The sequence below is a fragment of the Ursus americanus genome, chromosome 3 (genome assembly GCF_024610735.1).
Source record: "Ursus americanus isolate L20-20 chromosome 3, mUrsAme1.1.p, whole genome shotgun sequence".
Classification (NCBI taxonomy): domain Eukaryota; kingdom Metazoa; phylum Chordata; class Mammalia; order Carnivora; family Ursidae; genus Ursus; species Ursus americanus.
In genome coordinates this window covers 40,415,453-40,426,053 of record NC_142129.1, presented here as the reverse complement: position 1 = coordinate 40,426,053, position 10,601 = coordinate 40,415,453, and positions in this window count along the sequence as shown.

Sequence of the window (10,601 nt, the reverse complement as noted above, 5' to 3'; positions counted from 1 at the left end):
GTCATGAGATCCAGCCCTGCACCAGGCTCCACGCTCGGGGAGTCTGCTTGAGATTCTCTTTCCCTCTGCCCCACCCTCCCCCGTCTCTCTAAAATAAATACGTCTTTTAAAAAAATCATTTTTTAAATCATGATCTGTGTACTCTTTTATCTCCATTCCCTTATTTCCCCTGTACCCCCTCCCACCTCCCCTCTGGTGACCATCAGTTTGTCCTCTATAGCTAAGAGTCTGTTTCTTGGTTTGTCTCTTTTTCTCCTTTGCTTATTTGTATCTTTTCTTAAATTCCACATGTGAGTGAGATCAGATGGTATTTGTCTTTGACTTATTTTATACTTATATAATATTTTACTTACAAGTATTATACTTTGTAGCTCCATTGATGCTCTTGCCAATGGCAAGATTTCATCCTTTTTATGGTGAATAATACAATCTTCTTTATCCATTTGTCTATCAATGGACACTTGCATTGCTTCCATAGTTTGGCTTTTGTAAATCTGCAATAAATACGGGGTGCATGTATCCCTTTGAATTAGGTTGTTTTGTTTTTATTTGTTTTTTGTTTTTTTGTTTTTGTTGTTTGGGTTTTTTTATTTTGTTTTTGTATTTTCTGGGTAAATACCCAGTAGTGCATAGGATACTTCTATTTTTAATTTTTTGAGGAGCCTCCATAATGTTTTCCACAGTGGTAGTACCAATTTGCATTCCTACCAACAGTGCGCCAGTGTTCCTTTTTCTTCACATTCTCATTAATACTGTTTCTTATGTTTTCGATTTTAGCCACTCTGACAATGAGTTGTTATCTCGTTGTACATTTGATTTGTATTTCCCTGATAATGAGTGATGTCGAGTGTGTATCTGTTGGCTGTGAATATGTCTTCTTTGAAGAAATGTCTGTTCATGTCTTCTGCCCATTTTAATTGGATTATTTGATTTTTGGGCATTGAGTTATGTCAGTTCTTAATATATTTTGGATACTAATCCTCTATTGGATATGTCATTTACAATTATCTTCTCCAATTCAGTAGGTTGCCTTTAAGTTTTGTTGATTGATTCCTTCACTGAGCATAAACTTATTTTGATATAGTCCCAATAGTTTATTTTTGTTTTTATAAGCTCAGGAGACCTATCTAAGAAAATGTTGCTATGGCTGATGTCAGAGAGATTACTGCCTATGCTCTCTTCAAGGACTTCTATGGTTTCAGCTTTCACATTTAGGTCTTTAATTCATTTTGACTTTATTTTTTTGTATGATGAGAGAAAGTGGTCCAGTTTCATTCTTCTGCATGTGGCTGTCCCGTTTTCCCAACACCATTTGTCTTTTTCCCATTGCATATTCTTGCCCCCTTCATTGAAGATTAATTGACCATATAATTGTGGGTTTATTTCTGGGCTTTCTGTTCTGTTACATCGATCTATGTGTCCGTTTTCATGCCAGTACCATAGTGGTATTGTTGTTGTTTTAAAGCTTTTTGGGTTTTGTTAGTAATCTCTACACCCGATGTGGGGCTCAAATTCATGACTCCAAGATCAAGACACACATGCTCTTCCAACTGAGCCAGCCAGGCACCCCACCCTAGTGTTTTAATTACTGTTGCTTTGTAAAATAACTTGAAATCTGGAATTATGATACCTCCAGTTTTATTTTTCTTTTTCAAGATTGCTTTGGCTATTCAATGTCCTTTGTGGTTCTATACAAATTTTAGGATTATTTATTCTAGTTCAGTGAAAAATACTATTGGTACTTTGATACAAATTACATTAAATCTGTAGGTTGCTTTTGGTAGACATTTTAATAATGATTCTTCTTCCAATCCAAGAGCATGGAATGTCTTTCCATTTCTTTGTGTTGTCTTCAATTTCTTTCGTCTGTTTTATAATTTTCAGAGTATAGGTCTTTCACCTCTTTGGTTAAATTTATTCCTATTAAATTGTTTTTGGTGCAGTTGTAGATGGGATTTTTTTTCTTAAGTTCACTTTCTGCTGTTACTGGTATATAGGAGTGCAGCAGATTTCTGCACACTGATTTGGGTCCTCTGATTCTCTGAATTCATTGATCATAGGTTTTTGGTGGAGTCTTACGGGTTTTCTGTATACAGTATCATATCATTTGCAAATAGTGAAAGTTTTACTTCTTCCTTACCAATTTGGATGCCTTTTATTTCTTTTTCTTGTCTGATTGCTGTGGCTAGGACTTCCTGTACTCTGTTGAATAAAGTGGTGAGTGGACATCCTTGTTTTGTCCCTGACCTTAGGGGAAAGATGTCAGTTTTTCCTCTTGAGGATGACGTTAGCTGTGGGTTTTTCATGTAGGGCCTTTATAATATTGAGGTATGTTTCCTCTAGACCTGCTTTGTTGAGGGATTTTATCAGGAATGGATGTGGTACTTTGTCAAATGCTTTTTCTGCATCTATCAAAATGATCATACTTTTTTTTCTTTTATTGATGTGATGTATCATGTTGATTGTTTCGGGAATATTGCACTCCCTTTGCATCCTGGGAATAAATCTGACTTGATTATGTGTACGATTCTTTTAAATGTATTGTTGGATTCAGTCTTATTTTTTGTTGATGATTCTTGCATCTATATTCATGAGAGATATTGGCCTGTTGTTCTTTTTGTGGTGTATCCGGTTTTGGTATCAGGGTGATACTGGCCTCATAGAATGAATTTTGAAGTTTTCCTTCCTCTTGTATTTTTTGGAATAGTTTGAGAAAAATATTAACTCTTCTTTAAATGTTTAGTAGAATTTGCCTGTGAAGCCATCTGGTCCTGGACTTTGTTTTTTGGGGGAATTTTTTGAGTACTGATTCAATTTCATTGCTGGTACTTGGTCTGTTCAAATTTTCTATTTCTTCCTGCTTTAGTTTTGTCAGGTTATATATTTTTTAGGAATTTATCCCTTTTTTCTAAGTTGTCCAATTTGTTGGCACATAGATTTTTCATAATATTGTTACAATTATTTGTATTTCTGTGGTGTTGGATGTTATTTCTCATCTTTCTTTTTCATGAGTCTTGCTGGAGGTTTATCAATTTTGTTCTTTTCAAAGAACCAACTCCTGGTTTCATCAGTCTGTTTTTTGTTTTTGTTTTTTTTTTTTTTTAGTTTCCATATCATTTATTTCTGCTCTGATATTTATTTCCTTCTTTTTGCTGGGTTTGGGTTTTGTTTCTTCTTCTAGCTCCTTCACATGTAAGGCTAGGTTGGTTGAGATTTTTCTTCTTTTTGAGGTAGGCATGTATTTCTATAAACTTAGAACCACTTTTGCTGCATCTGAAAGATTTTGGACTGTTGTGTTTTTATTTTTATTTTTTTCGTGTACTTTTTAATTTCTTTTATCACATGGTTGACCCATTCATTGGTTAATAGAATGTTACTTAACCTCTATGTATTTTTTCTTTCTAGTTTCATACCATTGTGGTCAGAAAAGATGCATGGTATGACTTTGACCTTTTTGAGTTTGCTGAGACTTGTTTTGTGGCCTAATATGTCATCTATTCTGGAGAATGTTCCGTGCGCACTTGAAAAGAAAGTATTCTGCTGTTTCAGGATGGAATGTTTTGAATATGTCTGTTAAAACCATCTGGTCCAGTGTGTCATTCAAAGCCACTGTTTCCTTGTTGATTTTCTATTCAGATGATGTGTCCATTGATGTAAATGGGGTGTTAAAAGTCCCCTACTGTTATTTTATTATCATTTCTTTTATGTTTTTAACTGTTTTATGTATGTGTGTGCTCCCATGTTGGGTGCATAAGCATTTACAACTGTTATATCCTCTTGTTGGATTGTCTCCTTTTTCATTATATAGTGTCCTTCTTTGTCCCTTGTTACAGTCTTTGTTTAATGTCTATTTTGTCCAATATAAGTATTGCTACCCTAGCTTTCTTTTGGCATCTATGTGCATGATAAGTGTTTCTCCATTCCCTCATTTTCAATCTGCAGGTGTCTTTAGGTCTTAAATGAGTATCTTGTAGGCAGCATATAGATGGGTCTTATTTTTTTTATCCACTATGTCACCCTGTGTCTGATTGGAGCATTTAGTCCATTTATAGTCAAAATAATTATTGGTAGATATGTATGTATTGCTGTTTGGTTACCTGTTTTGTGGTTGTTTCTATAGATGTTTCTCTGATCCTTTCTTGCTCTCTTTCATGCTTTGTTGGCTTTCTTTACTGGTATACTTGGATTCCATTCTCTTTATTCTTTGCATATCTATTACTGGTTTTTGATTGGTGGATACCATTGGGTTTGTGTATAACATGTTCTGCATATAGCAGTCTATATGAACTTGATGGTCGCTAAGTTTAAGCTCATTCTTTACTCCTCCCCCCCCCCATTTTAGGTACATGGTGTTATATTTTATATTATTTTATGAATCCCTTGACTGATTTTCTTTATGGAAATATTTATTTATGCTGCTTCTGTGTTTCTTACTTTTCATACTCTAACTTTGTGGTCTTCCTTTCCACTCAAAAAGTCCCCTTTAATATGTCTTGTAGGGCTGGTTTAGTGGTCATAAACTCCTTTAGTTTTTGCTTGTCTGAGAAATTCTTTATCTCTGTTTCTATTATGAATGATAGCCTTGCTGGATAGAGTATTCTTGGGTGCAGATTGTTTCCCTTTCAGCATTTTGAATATATCATGCCACTCCCCTCTGGCTTGCAAAGTTGCTGCTGAAAATTCAGCTGATAATCGTATCAGAGTTTCCTTGTATGTAACTGTCTTCTCTTACTGCTTTGAAATTTTTTTTATCATTACTTTTTGCCGTTTTAAGTAGTATGTGTTTTGGTGTGGACCTCCTTGGGTCGAATTTTTGGGGAAATATCTTGCCTTCTGGATCTGGATATTTGTTTCCTTCCTCAGATTTGGGAAGTTTTCAGCTATTATTTCTTCAAATAAAGTTTCTGCCCCCTTATTTCTCTCTTCTGACATCCCTATAATGCATATTACTACATTTGATGGAGTCACTGAGTTCCCTAAGACTATTCTCAATTTGCATAATTTTCTTTTTTTTTTTGTTATTTTTATTTTGTTATATTAGTCACCATACAGTACATCCCCAGTTTTTGATGCAATGTTCCATGATTCATTATTTGCATATAACACCCAGTGCACCATGCAATACGTGCCCTCCTTAATACCCATCACCGGCCTATCCCAATCCCCCACTCCTCCCCCCCCCCCCCCGAAGCCCTCAGTTTGTTTCCCAGAGACCACAGTCTCTCATGGTTCATTCTCTCTTCTGTTTACCCCCCCGCTTCATTCTTCTATTCCTTCTCCTACCGATCTTCCTATTTCTTATGTTCCATAAATGAGTGAAACCATATGATAATTGTCTTTCTCTGCTTGACTTATTTCACTTAGCATAATCTCCTCCAGTCCCGTCCATGTTGCAGCAAATGTTGTGTAATCATTCTTTTTGATGGCTGAGTAATATTCCATTGTATATATGGACCACATCTTCTCAATCCAGTCATCTGTTGAAGGGCATCTCGGCTCCTTCCATGATTTAGCTATTGTGGACAATGCTGCTATGAACATTGGGGTGCACATGGCCCTTCTCTTCACTACATCTATATCTTTGGGGTAGTTCAATTGCTGGATCATAGGGTAGCTTAATTTTTAACTTTTTAAGGGACCTCCACACTGTTTCCCAAAGTGGCTGTACCAACTTGCATTCCCACCAACAATGTAAGAGGGATCCCCTTTCTCCACATCCTCTCCAACATTTGTTGTTTCCTGCCTTGTGAATTTTTGCCATTCTAACTGGCATAAGGTGGTATCTCAATGTGGTTTTGATTTGAATTTCCCTGATGGCTAATGATTTTGAACATTTTTTCATGTGTCTGCTAGCCATTTGTATGTCTTCATTGGAAAATTGTTCATATCTTCTGCCCATTTTTCGATTTGATTGTTTCACGTGTATTGAGTTTGAGAAGTTCTTTGTAGATCTTGGATAATAGTCTTTTATATGTAGTGTCATTTGCAAATATCTTCTCCCATTCCATAGGCTGCCTCTTAGTTTTTTTTGACTGTTTCCTTGGCTGTGCAGAAGATTTTATCTTGATGAAGTCCCACAAGTTCATTTTTTCTTTTGTTTCTCTTGCCTTTGGGGATGTGTCATGAAAAAGGTTGCTTTGGCCGATGTCATAGAGGTTGCTGCCTATGTTCTCCTCTAGAATTTTGATGGATTCCTGTCTCACATCGAGGTCTTTCATCCATTTGGAGTTTATCTTTGTGTATGGTGTGAAAGAGTGGTCAAGTTTCATTCTTTTGCATATAGCTGTCCAATTTTCCCAGCACCATCTGTTAAAGAGACTGTCTTTTTTCCACTGGGTGTTTTCTCCTGCTTTGTCAAAGATTAGTTGCCCAAAGAGCCGAGGGTCCATTTCTGGGTTCTCTATTCTGTTCCATTGGTCTATGTGTCTGTTTTTGTGCCAGTACCATGCTGTCTTTGTGATCACAGCTTTGTAATGTAGCTTGAAATCTGGCAACGTGATGCCCCCAGCTTTGTTTTTCCTTTTCAACAATTCCTTGGTGATTTGGGGCTTTTTCTGGTTCCACACAAATTTAAGGGCTGTTTGTTCCAGTTCTTTGAAAAATGTCATTGGTATTTTGATCGGGATGGCATTGAAAGTGTAGATTGGTCTGGGTAGCATGGACATTTTAACTATGTTAATTCTACTGATCCATGAGCATGGAATATTTTTCCATCTTTTTGTGTCTTCCTCAATGTCTTTCAAGAGTGATTTGTAGTTTCTAGAATATAGATCCTTTACATCTCTGGTTAAGTTAATTCTGAGATAACGTATGCTTTTTGGTACTATTGTAAATGGAATGGATTCCCTAATTTCTCTTTCTTCAGTCTCATTGTTCGTGTATAGAAATGCAACTAATTTCTGAGCACTGATTTTGTATCCCGCCACCTTACTGAATTGCTCTATAAGTTCTAGTAGTTTGGGGGTGGAGTCTTTTGGGTTTTCCATATAGAGTATCATGTCATCTGCGAAGAGAGACAGTTTTACTTCTTCTTTGCCAATTTGAATACTTTTTATCCCGGGGTGCCTGGGTGGTGCAGTCGTTGAGCATCTGCCTTCAGCTCAGGGTGTGATCCCAGCATTCTGGGATTGAGCCCCACATCAGGCTCCTCCGCTAGGAGCCTGCTTCTTCTGTTCCCACTCCCCCTGCTTGTGTTCCCTCTCTCGCTGGCTGTCTCTGTCAAATAAATAAATAAATAAAATATTTAAAAATAAATACCTTTTATCCCTTTTTGTTGTCTAATTGTTGTTGCAAGGACTTCTAGTACTATGTTGAAGACTAATGGCTAGAGTGGGCATCCTTGTCCTAATCTTAAGGGAAAGGCTTTCAGCTTTTCCCCATTGAGAACGATATTCACTGTAGGATTTTCATAGATGTTTTTTATGAAATTGAGGAATGTACCCTCTATCCCTACACTCTGAAGGGTTTTAATCAGGAAAGGATGCTGTATTTTGTCAAATGCTTTTTCTGCATCTATTGAGAGGGTCATATGGTTCTTGACTCTTTTCTTATTGATCTGATCTATCACACTGATCGATTTGCGAATGTTGAACCACCCTTGCATCCCAGGGATGAATCCCACTTGGTCTTGATGGATAATCCTTTTAATGTACTGTTGGATCCTGTTAGCAAGGATCTTGTTGAGAATTTTGGCGTCCATATTCATCAGGGAAATCAGTCTATAATTCTCCTTTTTAATGGGGTCTTTGCCTGGTTTGGGGATCAAGGTAATACTGGCCTCATAGAATGAGTTTGGTAGTTTCCTTCTGTTTCTATTTTTTCGAAACAGCTTCAAGAGAATAGGTATTATTTCTTCTTTGAATGTTTGGTAGAATTCCCCGGGGAATCTGTCAGCTCCTGGACTCTCGTTTTTGGGGAGGTTTTTGATCACTGCTTTAATCTCTTCATAATTAATCGGTCTGTTTAAAAAATCAATTTCTTCTTGTTTCAGTCTTGATAGTTTATAGGTTTCCAGGAAGGCATCTATTTCTTCCAGGTTGTTTAATTTATTGCATAAAGCTGTTGATAAAAGTTTCTAATGATCCTTCCTATTTCATTGTTGTTGGTTGTGATCTCTCCCCTTTTGTTCATAATTTTATTAATTTAGGTCCTTTCTCTGTTCTTTTGAATAAGTCTGGCCAGTGGCTTATCAATTTATTTATTCTTTCGAAGAACCAGCTTCTAGTTCTGTTGATCTGCTCTACTGTGCTCCTGGTCTAATTCATTGATCTCTGTTCTAACCTTGATCACCTGCCTCCTCGTGCGTGGGTTAGGCCTGTTCTTCTGTTCCAGCTCCATCTTCAGGTGAGAATATAAAAACTGCATTTTTGATTTTTCTATTCTTTTGAGTGAGGGTTGGATGGCTATGTATTATCCCTTTAGGACTGACTTTGCAGTGTCCCATAGGTTTTGGATCGATGTGTTTTCATTTTCACTGGTCTCCAAAAATTGTTTAAACCAATTTTTAATTTCCTGGTTTACCCAGTCATTCTTGAGCAGGATGGTTCTTAGTTTCCAAGTGTTTGAGTTTCTTCCAAATTTTTCTTTGTGGTTGAGTTCCAATTTCAAAGCACTGTGATCTGAGAATATACAGGGAATAATCTCAGTCTTTTGGTATCAGTTGAGACCTGTTTTGTGACCCAGAACATGGTCTATTCTGGAGAAAGTTCCATGGGCATTAGAATAGAATGAGTATTCTGTTGTTCTGGGGTGTAGTGTTTTGTATATATCTATGAGGTCCATCTGGTCCAGTATGTCATTGAAAGCTCTTGTTTCTTTGTTGATTTTCTGCTTAGGTGATATATCTGTCTATTGCTGAGAGTGGAGCGTTGAGGTCCCCTAGTATTAACGAATTATTATCTATATGTCTCTTTATTCTGGTTAAGAGTTGGCTTGTGTATCTAGCTGCTCCCCTGTTGGGGGCATAGATATTTATAACTGTCATATCCACTTGTTGGATACATCCTTTAAGAATAATATAGTGTCCTTCTGCATCTCTAACAACAGTCTTTAGTTTAAAATCTGTCTGATATGAGAATTGCTACCCCAGCTTTCTTTTGAGGTCCGTTGGCATGAAAAATGGTTCTCTATCCCTTCACTTTCAGTCTAGATGTATCTTTATGTTCAAAATGAGTCTCTTATAGACAGCATATGGATGGATCATGTCTTTTTATCCAATCTGCAACCCTGTGGTGTTTTATGGGAGCATTTAGGCCATTCACATTGAGAGTGATTATTGAGAAAATGATTTTTATGTTGTCATGTTGCCTGTGAAGTCTTTGTTTCTATAAATTATGACTTTCTGTTCTGTATCACTCTTGGGGCCTTTTTACTTTTATAGAACACCCTTAATATCTCATGTAGGGCTGGTTTGGTGGTTACGAATTCCTTCAGTTTCTTCTGGCCTTGGAAGGTCCTTGTCTCTCCATCAGTTCTGAATGACAGCCTTGCTGGATAAAGGATCCTTGCCTGCATGATCTTCTCAGATAGAGCTTTGAAAATACCCTGCCAACCCTTCCTAGCCTGCCAGGTCTCTGTAGACAGGTCTGATGTTATTCTGATATTTTTCCTTCTGTACATAAGGATTTTCTCTCCCCTGGCCACTTTCAGTACTGTATCCTTGGATCTCATATTTGCGAAATGCACTATGACGTGACGTGGTGTAGGTCTGTTCTCATTGACCTTGGGAGGGGTCCTTTTTGCCTCTTGGACATGAATGCTTGTTTCTTTTGCCAGATTAGGGAAGTTCCCAGCTACAATTTGTTCAAATATCTCTTCTAGATCTCTCTCTTTCTCCACCCCCTGGGGGATGCCAATGATTCTGACATTGGAACATTTCATTGAGTCAGTAATCTCCCGTAACCTACATTCTTGAGCGTGGATTTTTTTTTTTTGAGCCAAGTTTCTGTTTTAACTTTCTCTTCTACCATCCCATCCTCCAATTCACTAATTCGTTCTTCTGCCTCATTTACCCCAGCCATCAGAGCGTCTAGTTTAGACTGCATTTGATTCATAGCATTTTTAATTTCTGCCAGATTCGCTCTCATTTCCGCCCTTAGAGATTCTATATTCTCGTTAATATTTCCGTTAATATTTTTTTCAAGTCTACACATCATCTTGACCATTGTTACTCTGAACTCCATTTCTGATAATTTGGTTATATCCATATCCATCAGTTCTGTGGCAGAGGCCACAGACTCATTATCTTTTCTTTGCCGGGGGGGATTTCTCCTCCTTGTCATTCTGATGAGAGGTTGCGGGGATGCCCAGAGCCCAAATTATTGACCAGGACCCAGGCAGTGTGCACTTGTTTTATAGGGACCTTAGGGATGTGGACTTCTTGATTTTTCAGCCTGCCTTCTGCGGGAGGGGCCTGCCACGCTGATACTCAGGCAACCCTGTTTGGGTAGAGTCGCTCTGTCCCCTGCAAGGGGGGGATGGGGATGGGCACAATGTGAGCTGGTATTTCCGGGCTTTTGTTCTCTGGTGGCTTTCCCTGGCAGGTTGCTGTGCCTCTTCTGAGAGAGCAGCAGTGACCGTATCATAGCCTCTGTCTCAGAACA